This window comes from Sceloporus occidentalis, unplaced genomic scaffold, assembly GCF_023333645.1.
Source record: "Sceloporus occidentalis isolate IW3139 unplaced genomic scaffold, rSceOcc1.0.p SCAF_3, whole genome shotgun sequence".
In the NCBI taxonomy this organism is placed as follows: domain Eukaryota; kingdom Metazoa; phylum Chordata; class Lepidosauria; order Squamata; family Phrynosomatidae; genus Sceloporus; species Sceloporus occidentalis.
In genome coordinates, this window is record NW_028316983.1 from 64,790,519 (window position 1) to 64,807,096 (window position 16,578).

At 42.3% G+C, this 16,578-nt stretch overlaps 1 protein-coding gene across 1 annotated transcript in view; it reads left to right on the forward strand.

Moving 5' to 3' along the window:
- The first annotated feature begins 11,042 nt into the window (after positions 1-11,042).
- Positions 11,043-16,578, forward strand: part of BAK1 (BCL2 antagonist/killer 1) — a 40,664-nt gene continuing 35,128 nt past the window's right edge. The window contains exon 1 of the mRNA XM_089518608.1: positions 11,043-11,080. The gene's annotated coding sequence lies outside the window, so the exon portion shown is untranslated. The remainder of the gene's footprint in view (positions 11,081-16,578) is intronic.

The following is a 16,578-nucleotide window of genomic DNA, read 5'->3' on the forward strand; positions in this document are numbered from 1 at the left end:
TAAGCGAGAGTCAACCTTATATCTTAATGGCAGGTTCTCAAGCAAGCCTTCTGAAACCTAGGCAAGTTCATATGGATGCAGACAGTCCTTCAAATAACATGGCCCTAAATTGATAAGCCATGAAGTGTAATTACCACCTGGGACCAGAAAAAAACCACTGTAGCTAGTACTGTAAGCTCTAGTCTCTTGGCCACCACAGGCAACCAGGCAGCTGCATTCTGTACCTGCTGAAGCTACAGAACCATCTTTAAAGATAATACAACTCCATGTAGTGCATGATACAATAGTCTACTCTGGATGCAAACAAAGCATCCAGGCGGCCCTTTGCTGATTTGACTTTTGTGGATTTGATTATTCGTGATTTTGTTTAATATATTCTCTCTATGAATTTCTAGGCCTTCCAGCACAGAAGTTAACCATAGAGTTGTATGAGAGAACCTAGGACTTCCTAGAAAAAATACTTCACTAGCCATTTGTAGGTGCTCAGCTTCTGACAAATGTTTACCATAGAGCTGCACTGAAGGACCTGGAGATTTCTAGAGAGGTGTTATTTTAGGTAAAAAAAGAATAGTGTTTTCCATTTGCGGTTTTTTCACATTCATGGGGTCCTTCACCCCAGAAAATGTGGAGGGAGCACTGTAATTGGCAAGATGTAGTCTCTCCAGGCAGGTTCCCAGCTAGCGAAGCAGTCAAATGTGATAAAAGGCACTGCTAACCACCAATGCTACCTATGTCTCCATCAAGACAGAATGCAGGGAAACTCCCAAGCTCTAAAATTACATTTCAGGCAGAATGCAATCCACTCCAGCACCAGCTGCATGCTTCCCTTCATATGAGCAGATTCCCCCACCCACTATACTGCCACTTTATCTGAATTACATTCTTTTTAACATCTCAGACATAATCCAAACCACATGTACACATGGCATTCCTACCCCTGACCCTCAAGCTTCTTTCAAAATTGTTTGACTTCAGCCCCCAGTAACAGCTGTCAGATTCATCTTACTTCAGCCACATGGGAGAGTTTTGAATAGTTGTTTTTAGGAAGCCTGCAGGAGAGATAACACTCTTACAGACAAAACAATTCATCTCTTTTGCTATTAGAATTCAGGCAAGACCTGTTATTTTCAGGCTAATGTACATGGGCTCTTAATATGACCTGCGTACAGAGTCTTAGTAATGTGTCCCCTTAGATCAAGCTAAGAATCCAATTTCTTTTCTGTAATTTCTTGTTCTGTAGATAAGGCAGAACACAAGAAACTTTGTAGTAGGACTTTGAGGACTGCCCCCCCCCCCCAATCAAAGCTTCTTAAACCAAGGGGCTGGTTATAAGTAGCATAATACTGATCAATGCTGCATTACAAATGCAGGCCAGAGGGCTCTGCCGGATGAGGCAAATATGTCAGGAGGTTTCAGTATTTGCTGTTGTAGTTCTCAGTTGTTGTTGGGTTGTGGTTTTTATCTATTCCCACTGGTGGTTTTGCTCTGGAAGGAACTGGGCAGATTCGGGGGTCCCCCTCCCGAATCTCTCCGTAAGCAAGTGCTCACTACAAATCAGGGGCATTTTAACCCGAATGCCCTCTTGCAGAAATCAGGTTTAACATGAAGGCACCTGCTGTCAATCAAGCGACTGTCATAGGTGATGTTTGCAGCACTCATTGGGGCGTCAGAAGTATGCTTTCCCCCCTCCTTTTTTTTTTAAAAGAGCCAGGCACAAAATGCACCAAAATGCACACATTTTGTCAGATTTAAAAACCTCGTGTGTGTGTGTGTGTTGTGGGCATTCGGGTCAGTGCAGGTTATGATCTGCCCTTGGCCCCATTTTCAACCCCAAAATGCAAGCTAATGCATCCTGTATCCCCAGCTCCTTGCCACCCCAGAATGCCTCTTACACATGTAATAATAATAATAATAATAATAATAATAATAATAATTTCCTCACCTCGGAAATGCCAGAAAAGGATGTGATTGCCATGTATTCTTTTTTGCTTTCAAAAGCAATTCAGGGCTTTTGCATTCCTTAAAGACAGTAGCAAAAGCATGTATCAATTTGCCAATTTGCCAAATTGACAAGAGCAACTTTGTAACATTCGAATTGTAGCATTCATTGGCAAAGGAAAAAAAGTCTTGCCCTTTGCAACATTTCTCTTTTGCTGGAAGCGAGCAAATGAAAGGGAAAGTGAACCAGCAGCAGCTAGCCACATTCTATCCATCTGTATATCTGCCTCAAGCAAAAAACATGCACATTTTTGTCAAAAATAATTTAAAAAAATAAAAAGGGGGGGGGGGAGGTGCCTGATGCAAGCTCCGTTCATGCCCTGCCTTTGACCTGAACTGAACTGACCCTTTTCCTCCTGCTGACATTCTCTTAAGAGGAGGTTTGCCATTGCCTTCCACTGAGGCTGAGAGAGAGTGACCTGTTAGTTCCAACTAAAGTAGACCCATGGAATCAATTGGAAATAAAAGGGAAATGCAGCGCAGGCATTCTGACTGTAGCATCCGCATATAACACAAATAATAATAATAATAATAATAATAATAATAATAATAAAGGCTCTTAAGTTCCAGAAACAAGAGGAAATGAAAGTAGCATAAGCAAGCACACACACATTCTATGTCACCCAAAAAAATCATACACATAGACTGTCAAAAATAAAAAATATTTCCTCAGCCTGATTTCCCTGCATCCCTCCTCTGGCTTGGCTCCACAGCCCAATTTCCCTTGGCAGTCCTTCTCCTCCTCCTCCTCCTTCCTTCCAACCCTCCCTGAAGCAAAAACCACTGTCACTCCGATTCCCCTTTTTTGCCTCCTCTCATTACCCTTTTTTCAATCCCAAGGCTCCGTCCTCCTCCTCCTTCTCCAATGAGGGGAGGGAATGCTCTGCCCTCTACCCACCCTCTGACCTTAATCCCTCCCTGAATTTGCCCCGATCATGTACGGAGGCAAGTTCATATTTCGCGGAAGCCGGATTTTTTCAGAAAAGACAGATTTTACCCCGAATCTGGATACCCCACGCTACGGGGCATTTGCTTGTACATGCCTCGAAATGGATTGTGACAGAATCGGGCCCAATATGAACTTCATGTGGAAGAATCAATTTCTCCTCCGGGTTAAAAGGTAGTCTGAATGGGCCCTAAGTTGTGTTTCCATTGTCCCAGACTATTTTCTGATCATTCCCAGAACCAGCTGCAGATTTTATGCCCACTGTCAAATGGGTTTCTTTTTCATTCCAAGACATCAAAACAATGCATTCCCTTCTCATCTTCTTTTCTAAAACAAAAATTTAGAGCTGTAGTTCTATAGTCGATCAGTGAAATAGCACTTCTGCACTTTAACACTATGACTCTTTTTAAAAATACAGAGAGGAGAAAATTTTCCCTTCAGAACATAGACCATCTCAACAAATCATGCCCTAAGTTTTTGGGAAGAGCCTTGGCGCCAAGAAATTGCTACAAAACAGGCCTCTTGCCAGCCCAATACAGCTTCACAAATGCTTCATTTTTCACTTGGTACATCACTCGTTCACATTTCTTTCAATCATCAGTTAAGGATTTTCTCACTTTAAAGGTGCCAATGGTTTTTCCAATTGATATGGAGAAAATGCATCCCTGCTTCCCTAGTTTTGGATACGATATGCAGCTTTATGTATTCAGGAATCTCAATGCATTCAGGTCAATAATCCACTCGAGCTGGAGCACCACTTTTCAAAGATGTTGGAATGTAACTGTGATTTCACTCCCTTGTTTAGCTTCAGCTCATATTTAAAATGAGGTTACTTCACATTCAAAAGGACATGGACACAAATAGACAACGAGTGAGCAAAAACTCAAAAGATAATTCCACTGACCTGTGAAAATGCTCCTGGTTAAGGACACCACAAGATCCTTTGTTGATTTTGCTCGTAGTTTTTGCAACCATGCTGGGAAACAATCAGTTCTTCTGAAGCCAGATAAATGTAAACAGACACTATTTCTTCTGAAGTGTTATTTTCAGAGACAATGGCATCATTTTCTGATCTTACCACAGTTACCATATACCCTGATTACATCCTGAGTAGATTAGTTTACCGCACTGCATGTGAGAATGATTTGGGAAGTTCTGGGAGCAGATGACAAGTGAAGCAGCTAGACACAGTGCATTGTACAGTGCATTATACTGTGCATTATACCCTCCTGGTTTTGACTTTTACAGGGTTTGAACTGAATATCTGAAAATTCTCCTGCACTCATATGAAACCTCTCCTACAAGGCAGTCTTCAGAAAATGCCATGCTTCACAAGCCAGGCTCGTGATATTTTGCTTCCTGAAGTGAAGAACAAGAATCCATTCCATGTACAAACATTGACTGGGCCAACAGCTGATTCATTTTGCAATACTGATTATAGTACAGTGTCTTCCACTTTATCTGAATTCAGTAGGTTAGTTTGGACAACTTAGAGCAGATACTTTGCTGATACTTCTCAGCCCCTACCACCTGAGATGACTACCTCGCTTTTTCTGATGACAAGGCAGGCCTTGCTGCTTTGTGGGCCTGAACAGAAGGGGCCAAAATAAAGCTGCTTCGGGTCACTTTGGAGGTATGCTGTTTAAATGACACACGGATTTTAAGAGGCCAGAAACTGCACAAAAGCTGTGCTCCAGTCCTTAGGACTGGAGTGTGGCTTTGGTGCAGCTTTCAGCTTCTTAGGATACATGCATCATTTAAACAGCATAACTCCAAAGTGACCCGAAGCAGCTTTATTTTGGCCTGTCTCTTTGGGCCCTATGTCTCTATGCCATCTGCAAATGGTGAGAATATGAGATTGGGTCTTCTCCTTGATAGCATTCCAGCTGCCGCTTGAGACCTATCTACCTCTTTTATTTTAACCATTAGGCACCAAATCAAGATAACAAAGTTCCGATACATACAAAGGTATCCCTTGATCTTTTTGGTGAGCATCTGGTTATTGTATATCTTCAGACTGTAATTATGTGTACCAATTTACTTGGGAGTTAACCCCATGGAACCCAATATGATTTTATTGTGAGTAGGCACATACAGGTTGTAGAGCTTGGGAAAATTTAATTTTCACTATAACTCCCAAGAATTCTCATTATTATGTTTTCTGGGGAATTGGTGATTTTTCTAAGCCCTGATAGGATTGTGTTACAATTTGTTACTATTCTTGTTGTTGCTGGTGTGTTTATTTGAATCCTGTTTTCCTCCCAAAATTGGGACTAAAACCTGACCATTTAAAGAACAATACAATTAAAAATACAGAATCAAAAACATACATTAAGTACACCTTAAAATAGAATTAAACTGTTTATAGTATGAAAACTATTCAGCATCGTATAAAAAGAATAAAATGCAATTAAAAAAATTAAAAAATTATTTTAAACAGTTCAGTTAAAACAAGACAGCACTCCCAAGCTTCATATTTATTATGAAGTTTGCAAACATCTGACACAAAGGGGCTAAACACACAGTAAAAGCATTATCTTTTTAACATGTTTTTTTACTTTTTTTTATTTTATTAGCTCAGCTTTAAAACAATGTACAAGACATACAGTCAACATACAAAAACATACAGACCAAAGAAAAACATACAAAACACTTAACATCTTCTAAGAGGTAATCTAGAAATATAACTTTTTATATGTTTTAAATTAAAATGAATTATACAGTATAAAACCACAAATAAAAGATATTCACTGATTTCCATTATAAAATCATTATCTTTAAGGTCTCACAAGATTGTTTATCAAATAGACTTTGGCCCTTTCCAAACGGGCCTTTTAGTATGTACCTTGTACATACTAGGGTTGCCCGCGGGCATGTCTTTCAGACACCCCCAACCCTAGTAGGTACAGGGTACATACAAAATGGCGGCACCCATTCTACATGGGCACCGCCATTAGGACGTCATGGTCGTGCCCCCTCCAAACGGAGCGGCGCGGATGTGACGTCCTAGCACCGCGGAAGGGCGCCTGTGGCACCCTTTCCGCGGCACTGGAAGGAGATCCATTTCGGAGCTCCTTCCTTCATTTGTGTCTCTGGTGCAGCCTTTACACGGCTGCGCCAGCGACACAAAAGAGAAAAGGGCCCAAAGGGGCGGTCTGTAAACCACCTTTATTCCAATATCCCATTCCAATGTGACACCTCATTCATTAATTATTTCAGAGCAAAATCATAAATACAAGACAAATGTCAAAATCCTATATTCGTCAGTGACCACCTTCAGTTCCCTCATTGCTTCTAAGTTAAAAAAAGAACATTTCTAGCTCAAATGATTACAAAATAAAATAGTGACATTGTACATGTATCTTTATTATTCTACGTCCTGCCAAAGCTACTAATTAAAAGACTGTTTCCCATTTGTACTGTCCTTTTCATCTCCATTTTTCTGTATGTTTAACTGCCAATCACACACTGTTTGTGCATGTCAGCTGTTACAGACTGTCAAAAACTGATTGCATTTTGAGTATCAAATGTGGTCAAATAAAGGCTGTTTTTATTTTTCAGCTGCCAAATACAGAGTGCTAGTGCTTCTTGTCAGGGATTTGAAGGGTTAAAACACAGCACACAGGGAAATGCTTGATGTGTGTGTGTTTGGCCATGAGCATTCAGCAGAGTGGCAAGGCTGATCAAGCTCAGCTGAAGCTCATTGGCTCAAGGACACTTCAGTGCCCAAGTGCACGTAGCCATGGCTGATGAAACCATGTGTCTAGATTGCACAGGAGACACATGACATGGTTACACACCTGAACTCACTGGGTTTGGCAGACCACATGGTCTAGAGACTATATAAACCCAGGGGTTGCAAGGGATAGTTTGTGGGTTTGAAGTAGGAGTTGGATTGGTATGTTTTGGAGTTTTAGAGATCTGGTTTTGTATTATAGCACTGTGAATAAAGAGCACTTTGGGGATTTTGTTTCTCTGGTGGTTTATCAGAAGAAGCTACAGCATCAGTTTGCTGTGTGTCCCTGGAGGTTCCTGCATTGCTGCAGTTCCTGGAAGACATCCAGTTGTTGTCATCCCAAATTGGACTTTGGAGCCACGCTTCTGCTTCTGGAAATTTGCCAGCTCTGCTCCAAGGGTTTGATTTAACCCCAGGACTTGTTTGAGTTGCTGACAGTGGTTGTTGGACCCCAGCAGTTGTGCTTACCATTTTGTGACATATTTTATTTTCTACAATTTTCCTATTGCAGGGTGAAGGACATGTGGTGCTCCAGGCGTTGTTTGGCTGCAACGCCCATTAGCCCTAGATATCCTAGCCAATGGTGATGGATAATGGGAGCTGCAGTTCAAAAAACCTAAAGGGCCACATAGTCCACACCCTTGTCCAGTTGCCTGTAGGATGCACCATTATTGGCTTTGTTCACTAGCACAATAAGTCTGTTATGGCTGCCTATGGATACAATATTCTTTGTGGGGTCCCCACAACATTGTTGTTGTTGTTTATTAATCATTATATATATTTGTATCTCACTTTTCTCCCAGTATTGGAGCCTAAAGCAGCTCATTAATACTCATTTGAGCTGTTAAGTCCTTCGTATACTCTGAACCAGGAGAGGGCAGGGATTGTGCTCTTGATATCTTTATGATTACAGTGGGACCTTGTTATCCGCTGGGGTTTGGTTCCAGGATCCACCATGGATCCAATCCATGGATACTCAAGTTCCATTAAATATAATGGCAGAGAAAAATGTTGTCCCTTGTATAAAATAGAAAAAATCAAGGTTTGCTATTGGAAATGTATACTTTTTTTTAATACACTCATCCCTCCATATTTATGGCTTTGATATTTGCGGATTTGATTAATATGTTCTCTCTAGGAATATCTAGGTCCTCCAGTACAACTCTGTGGTCAACTTTAACTAAACCCTGCCCTGAAAGACCTAGAGATTCCTAGAGAGAATAGTCTACTAGGCATTTGTCGCTCCTCCAGCGCAGTTCTGTGGTCAGTGTCTGCTGGTAAATACATGGTGTTTCTATTTGCATTTTTTCCATATTCACAGGGGTCTTGTGCAAATATGGGGGAACAAGTGTATTTTCAAGCCATGGATGCTTGAATCCGTGGATAAAAAATCCATGGATAAGGAGGGCCGACTGTATCCCCAATATCTCCCTCTCTGAGCCTGATTGAGTTTTAAGATCTCATGGGGAGGCTTTCTCTAGACCCTACCACTATTATGGGCACGTTTGGTGAAGACACAGGAGAGAATCCTCTTGGCAGCTGCTCTCAGATTGTGGCATTCTCTCCCACAGGAGGCTCAGTTGGCCCTCTCCCTCCTCTCTTTGCACCAGCAGGCAAGGAACCTTTTATTTCAGCAGGCCTATGGCAGAAGAGGCCATTAATAGGGCTGTGGTTTGCTTTAATCATATTTTAAACCGCTTTAATTGTGTTTTAAACTGTTTTAATTTTGTATTTATAACAGAATTGTTTTTTTAAACTGTTATACAAATTGTATTTTAGTTGGATGTAAGCTGGAAGAGAACCAACTCATTTGAAATGTGGTGTTGGAGGAGAGTTCTACAGATACCGCAGACTGCTAAAAAGATGATGAAATGCATCTTACAGCAAATCAAGCCTGACCTCTCCCTGGAAACCAAAAAGACTACTTTTTTTAAAAAAAAATGTTTTATTCACCTTAAAAAATGTACAATCTACCAGTTCTACATATACAGCTTATAAATGCCACATATAACACTTATACATATACAACAGTACATTCACAACAAAACACTGACAGTGAACACTACATCAAACAGTAAGACTACAGTACTTACATCCACAATAAACCTAAACCAAAATGACTAAATGGAGACTATCGTACTTTGGGCATATCATGAGAAGAGAGTACTCACTAGAAAAGACAGTAATGCTTGGTAAGGTGGAAGGCAGTAGGAAAAGAGGAAGGCCCCCATATCAGATGGATAGACTCAGTCAAGGAAGCCATGGCCCTGAACTTGCAGGACTTGAAGAGGCCAGTTTGTAACAGGGAGACTTGTGAAGGCACACAACAACAGGGCACCCGAGCTCTATGAGAGGGAAGGCTGAATAGTTCATCAGACTCCAAATCCCAGAATCCCATAGCACTAAGCCATGGCAACTCAAGCAGTGTCAACCTGCATTAATTGTGCAGTGGAGATGAAGCCACAACAATGTGTAGTAGTAAAGCCATATTGAATGAGGTGGGATGGGGTGGATAGGGTGACCAGAGGTCCTCCTTTTCCAGGACATGCCCTACATGTCCACCTTCTGTCCAGAAGGAATTCCCAAACATCCTAAGGCTGCATTCACACTGCAGGAATAATCCAGTCTGACACCACTTTCACTGCCATGCCTTCAGGCTGTGGGACTAGTATGGGAATGGTAGGAAAAACCTTCTTCAACCAATAAAGACCAGGTTGACGGTGGTTACCCAGAGGGCCTTCTCATCGGCCGCTCCCAAATTATGGAATGGCCTGTCGGAGGAGATTTGGAACATTACCAACCTTGACAGCTTTAAAAGGTCTTTCAAGACGAATCTCTTCCAACAGGCCTTCCCTGAATAATCCATCTGGTCTGCCATGGATACAGACTATCGCAGAGATCACCCAGATTGCCCATCCCCTTGACTCTGCCTGGCTTGATTGTTTGGCTGTTTTAACTGTGTATGCTGTTTTGTTGTAGTATAATTCAGGGGGAGGGGGGTGTTAATAGAATGTATTTTAATTTATGTTGTATTTTATATTGTATTTTACCTGATATTGTGAGCTGCCTGTGGAAGAGGTGGCATATAAATAATAATAATAATTATTATTATTATTATTATTACTATGCCAGCCACAGCTGCTGGTGAAATGTCAGAAATAAACTCTTCTAGAATACGACCTCATAATAGCCCAAAAAACTCACAACCCCCCCCCCAAAACCCAAAAAACTATGGATGCTGGCTGTGAAAGCCTCTGACTTAACTCCATAGTAATACTTTATCGTACTGACGTTACTCGCAAATCACAATCCCCACAGGCTGCTGGATGTGACGTAAAGCAAGCAGCAAAATTAAAAACTATACTGTACCTTCAGATTACAATACCATATGTGCAACCTAAACGTATTTACATAGACCTAGTAAAGATTTGGTTAAAATGATGGATTTAAGGGTGATTCAAGGAAGATACCAGGGTATCCCTTTTCTTGATAGACTCTGTATCTGTGGGGCACGTAAAGTTGAAGATCTTGCACATTATTGGCTGCACATAATGGTATTAGAGAGCAATATGTAGTTCCCATCCTCAGAAATTGGAGGGAAAGGGATGACGAAAGCAAGCTGTCTCTGCTATTGCAAGGAGTAGCGCCTTTTACAACTCAAATTAGGGTTGCCTTGTTTGCAGTGAAAGCAGCTCTTTTACAGAAGCAAGATGTAGAAAAGGGCCTCAGATAGACTGTTGTGCAAATTACAAGAGGGGGGTGATCAGATCCAAATATTTTAAATTTTATAGAGAATTTTTTTAATGTAAGTTTTAACGATGTATGGGTTTTTATAAAATTAAATCATTGTATATTTTAATTATTATTTGAAGCAGCCTGGAGACTTAGTCAATAAATTTGTATTCCATTCTAGATTTGGTTAAAATGTAATTTTAAAAAAATTAAAAATGTGAAATGTGAAATTTTGATTTTTTTAAAAAAAAATTCTGGGAGCCTCTCCTTCCAGTGACCTTCATCACCCCAGCATTTCTTAAAGCATTTGAAAGGGATGCAGATGAAGACCACATCCCTTGTTTTGCCCAAAGGTAGGTGTTTCAGGGGCACCCCCCCCTTTTTTGGGAGTGACATGGTACGGTCTGCAGAGAGCCTGGCTAGAGGACCTTACCATTGGACAGGGCTGGGAGGGGGGTTTCCTTCCAGGCTGGGTCCAGGCTGCTCTGGCCTCGCCCTCTTCCAGTCCTCGCAGCCTCGGAAGCAGGAAGGAGGGCCAGGAGGAGGAGGAGGAGGAGGAGGAGGACCACATTCTCTCTCTCTCTCAGCCCTTTCTGGCCCGGCAGAAGCAGAAGCAGCAGCAGCAGCAGCCGCCGCCGCCTCTAAAGGCAGGGCCCGGCTGGCGGTGGGTGAGTGGCACCTGGGGCTCAAGGGCTAGAGATGGAGAAGGGATGCAGGGGCCCTTGGGAGGCGCAAAGCGGAGCCTGCAAAACTCGGGAAGGACTCTGTGGCTGGGTGTGCTTTCCCACTTCTGGAGCTTTCTTGGCAAGGCCTTTCCGAGGGGGAGGGGGAGGGGAGGGCAGGGGCTCTCCTCTTGGCCCTCTTCCTCCTGGTGAGGATGATGAGGATGATGAGGATGGGAGGGGTTGGCCCACGGGGGGCTGCCAGGGATGAGCTCGGATTCGAACCCGGGACTCCAGAGTCGGAGTCCAACGCTCAAACCTCTGCAGGTCACTGGCTTCTTCTTCTTCTTCTTCATTATTATTATTGTTTGTTTGTTTGTACCCTGCTTTCCCCCCCCCCCCCGACAAAATTTCATTCTAATTTTTAAAAATGTTTTTATCTATGAGCTGCCTTGGGTCCCTTTTGGGAGAAATGGTAGTTAAAGCTGTATCAAACTGGATTATTTCCGCAGTGCGGCTGCCGCCCAGGACTCCAGGAGACCAAGGTGTTCCCAGTCCTTGTTGAAGCATGGAAAGATGCTGGGTGACCTTGGGCAAGTCACACTCTCTCTGCCTTTGGGAAGGCAGTGGCCTATCAAGAAAGGGATGGTCGCCAGAAGTTGAGGTTGACCTGAAAGACCTATAATGACATCAGCAATAACTTAGACCAGTGGTTCCCAAACTTTGGTCCTTCAGATATTTTGGACATTAGCTCCCAGAATCCCTGACTGTTGGCCAAGCTGGCTGGGGCTTCTGGGAGATGAAGTCCAAAACACTTGGATGACCAAAGTTTGGGAACCACTGACTTAGTATCCTGCACCATACTGTGGGTGGCACAGAAGCTGAAAGGTCACAGTCCAGGACGCCTGATCTCTGCCCTCCGCATTGCTTTGTCCCATCATGTGCTCTCTGAGATGGCTGTGTCACTTTTCCTAATGGTTGGACCATCCTTGCCATCTATGGACACTGAGTGTGATCTTCAGTCTAGAAAAAGGTGTGACCACATCTGCTGAGTGATTAGCTGCTACCGATCTCACCACTTTACCACCACTGAGTTGTGGATGAGCAGTACCTTGCTTTTACCTTCTTTTATACTGTATCCCCTTTTTACCTGTGCTGGTCTATGACCATAAAAGATGAACTGAGCTGTACTTAAACTAAAGAGCAAAAATAAATAATTAAATCATGTTTTGTACTTGGTTCATGGACCCCCTGAAACATATCCATGGACCTCCATGGGATGTGTGGACCAAAGGTTAACCCCTGCATTAGGGACATAAGGAACTTAGAGTAGTGCGGCCCATTGGTCCACCGAGTCCAGTGGTCCCCAAACTGCCCTATGACAGATTTTGGACTTCAGCTCCCAGAAGCCTCAAGCATGTTGGCCAATAGTCTGGGATTCTGGGAACTGAAGTCCAAAATCCCTTAAAGAGCACAGTTTGGGGACCACTCACCTAGACCAATATTGTCAATGGTGACTGCCAGGAATTCTCTGGGGTTTCAGGCAAAATCTTTTCCTAGCCCTATCTGGCAATGTCAAGAATTTAACCTGAGACCTACTACATATAAAGTATGTAATCTACATTGAGCAGTGACCCATGCACTCATTTTGGTTGAATGGTCTTATGGTTCTCCGGTCATTAGCTTTCTCTTATCCATTTTCATTGATAGCATTAGCTATAGCAATAGCAAGTACATCAGTGAACTAGCACTCCTTAAGTGGTTTACAATGTGCTCTTGTGGGTCCCCTGAATATGAACTAAGATGTGTAGCAGCCCCGAAAATATTCCTAAAAACATTAAGAAGTAGCTCACATTTGGACTTTTAAAAGTGGTGGTGCTCTTCTGAATCCATAATTGAGCATTATTGGAACAATATCCACTGTTCCCTATAACCTATTCAAGTATGGTGCAATGAGTCGCTGTGGTTCTAGTGGTTTGAATGTTGGAGTAAGAGTTCAAGAGCCCCATCCCCTTCTGGTCATGCCCCCTTTTGGAAACGCAACGGGGCCATTCTGGGGGCATGTGATAAAGTTCTGAGTTTCAAATCCACCTTCATTCACGAAGACCCACCAAATGGCCTTGACCTCTCTCATCCTTAGAGAAATGCAGAGGCAAACCTCCTCTGAATAAAGCTTGCCAAGAACATCCTGTGATACAGCTAGTTTGTAGGGTGCATCATAATAAAAATTGACTATTGGTGGTGGTGGGTTGTTTCAGTAGAACTTAAGCTCTGTTTATTAGGTAAAAAGAGTAGCAATATCAACACTGGTATTTAAGGCATCTGTGGATCTAGGATTTCCTAGATTTTGCACTTTACTGTTACTAGAGAAATTTACATCCAGCTCCAGTGGGCATTTCAGTTGGTAATGCCAAATAAAGATGTCGCATTAGCTAACCACAGTTTGTTAATAATTTAAATATTAAGTATAAAATGGTGTAGAGCTAGCATGGTGTCGTTTTTTGAATGTTGGACTAGGACTCTGGAGACCAGGGTTCAAATCCCAGCTTGGCCATATAAACCCATTGGGTGACCTTGGGCAAGTCACATTCTCTCAGTGTCAGAGGATGGCAGTGACAACCCCCATGAAGAAACTTGCCAGGAAGAGTTGACATAAGTTGGAAACAAAATAACAACATAAAATGCTGATAGTTTAATAGTGAACGATTACTTACATTAGACAAGAGTAGACGAATTTACCCACTTAGCCACTTGAATGAACATAAATTCCTGTGGAGGGGGGGGGGGTGTTTCTCATGCCTTAACCTTCCCATGTAGCAGGTGGGGTGTCCTCTAGGACTTAGGGCATTAAACTGGGGAGTGGTGACATTCCTTCAATGTAAGTCCATGAATGATACAGTACTATACAGTATTTGTCCTTTTGTTCTTCTGTGGGTATTGTTCCTATAGTGCATACCTGCTAGCCTGAGGACATTTTTACAGAAAAAGAATTCACATGCATTACTTTGGTGGCCAATAGGCAATTTGCTTTTCCTATTAATATTATTCAAGCCTATCCTATACACTTGCCTGTATCTGCAGAACCAGAGCAGGACTGTTAATAACAGTGGGCCTGAACAGACAGGCCAAAATAAAGCTGCTTTGGGTCAATGTGGAGGTATGCTGTTTAAATGACACATGCATCTTAAGAGGCCAGAAGCTGTGTCAAAGCTGCGCTCTAGTCCTTAGGACTGGAGCGTGGCTTTGGTGTGGCTCCTGTCCTCTTAGGACACATGCAGCATTTAAACAGCATGCCTCCAAAGTGATCCAAAGCAGCTTTATTTTGGCTTGTCTGTTCAGGCTCAATGTCTCTTGGAAATCTCTCATTCATAGGGTTGCCATAATTTGAAGGTGACTTGACAGCACATAACACAGAGAACTCTCTGTTGCAAGCATAGAAAAAGGCAAAGAAGAATAGATTTAGCTATACTAAATAATCTACTTTAAATTCCCCTTGCTTTGGTTTTACCAGTGGCTTTTGGTCAAAGCAGGGAGGACCTTCACCCCACCACTATGGTGGTGATTTATCCACTTCTGTTTGGATCACAGGCTGCTTTCTAACAAAGTACAAGAGATACTATGGGCCTGAACAGACAGCCAAAATAAAGCTGCTTCGGGTCACTTTGGAGGTATGCTCTTTAAATGCTGCACGTGTCCTAAGAGGCCGGCCACCACTCCAAAGCCATGCTCCAGTTTTAAGGACTGGAGCACAGCTTTGGCACAGCTTCTGGCCTCTTAAAATGCGTGTGTCATTTAAACAGCATACTTCCAAAGTGACTCGAAGCAGCTGTATTTTGGCCTGTTTGTTCGGGCCCTAAGTTCCTTTAAGTATGATCTTTTTGGTTGTTCACATGTGACTGTTTCTCTTGATGTCTGGAATGAGACCACCCTACTCCACCCCCATACATAGCACTGTTCCATCTATATAAACAAAAGGATCTGTGCTGGAATGATAATATTGTGTTAGTACTCCAAATAGAAGGTATTTTGGGGGTGGAGCGGTACCATGACATACATTCTTTCTGTAAATAAAGCCACCGGAAGAGGGACTAAAAGATAAATTCCATGGTGTAACATTGCATTAAAAGAATTTAAGAAACTGGAGCCCAACTCCAAAGTCTCAAAAGATGGTAGTGTATGAGTAAATAAATAAATAATATCTAAGCTGTTTCAACCTATGTGTACTCTTGAACAGAAATTTCTGGAGCTTAATTTAAAGCAGGTATGTACATACGATAGGCAAATGTAATAATGATATTATGCAATGTGACAGTACGTATTTAAGCATTGATTTTTATTTTATGTAGCCCTATGAAGAAGGTCTCAAGAGCACATATAGGCCAAAACACATTGAACTTACTGAGAGATTTGTTGTATCTTCTTTTCTTTACCTTGGATTATGCAGCAGCTCGTAGCTTGTGAGAGTCTGTGATGTGAATGTAAGAAGCTCCCTTATACTGGTTCATACTACTGCTCCACTGGACAAGTATTGTCAATGCAGACTAGTAGTGGCTCTCCAGTTGAGGCAGGATTTTCTTCTTAGCCCTCCTTGGAGATACCAGGCATTGAACCTTGGATTTTCTACATGTAACACATGTGCTCTACCACTGAACTATAGTCTCTCCTAAAACAAGTCTCACTGGTATGTTACTGAACCTACATTTTAGTGAGTCTCTAAAGGTTTCTTGATAGCTCTCTTCAGCAAATGGTAAACCCTTATGGGCTGTCTTCATGGGTTGAATAAAACAGCAGTCCTGATGATGCAGGGCCACTTCCCAGCTCTGGTGTGAACTATCTGGACAAAGTACCAAACCCATCATAACTCCCCCCCCACACACACACACACACAGAGTTTTAAAATACATCACTTTTTCCTCCGGGCCTTCGCAGAAGATCTGGAACCCTCCATTGAAATACCAGGCAGCTGTTTACAACATGTCATTCTGTGAAGCCTGGCACCACTGCCACTGGTGTCAGTCACTCAGTCTTAAGTCACCCAGCCATGTGATTGGTGCAGGGCGCCTCGTTTTGACTTCAGAGCAAGTGACTTGTGCCAGCAGTGGTGGTGCTGGGTGGCACAGCAGGACACAATTTGAAAAGCCGCTTGGTGTTGCAACAGAGTGCCCAAGATAACAGGAATATCGGGGCAACTTTGGGGTCAGAATAGCCCAGGCTACTCCTGGAGTATTCTGGCCCATGCAGACCCCACCTTAGTCACACACATACAATCAGGGGCTTGTCATATGAGAACATTCAAAGGTTCTGTTGAAGGTTTGGTTAGATTCCACACTCTCATTCATCCACAGCAATAATGATTTCAAGGAGTAGAAAAAGCAAAAAAAACCAAATGAATTTTTCAAGTTTATTTTCAAAATTAATATACAGGTATATTAAATTTCAGTGAATGGTAGTTCAGTTTTAAATGTGTTGATATTAAACATACAGTAACCTGTATGCTGAAACAG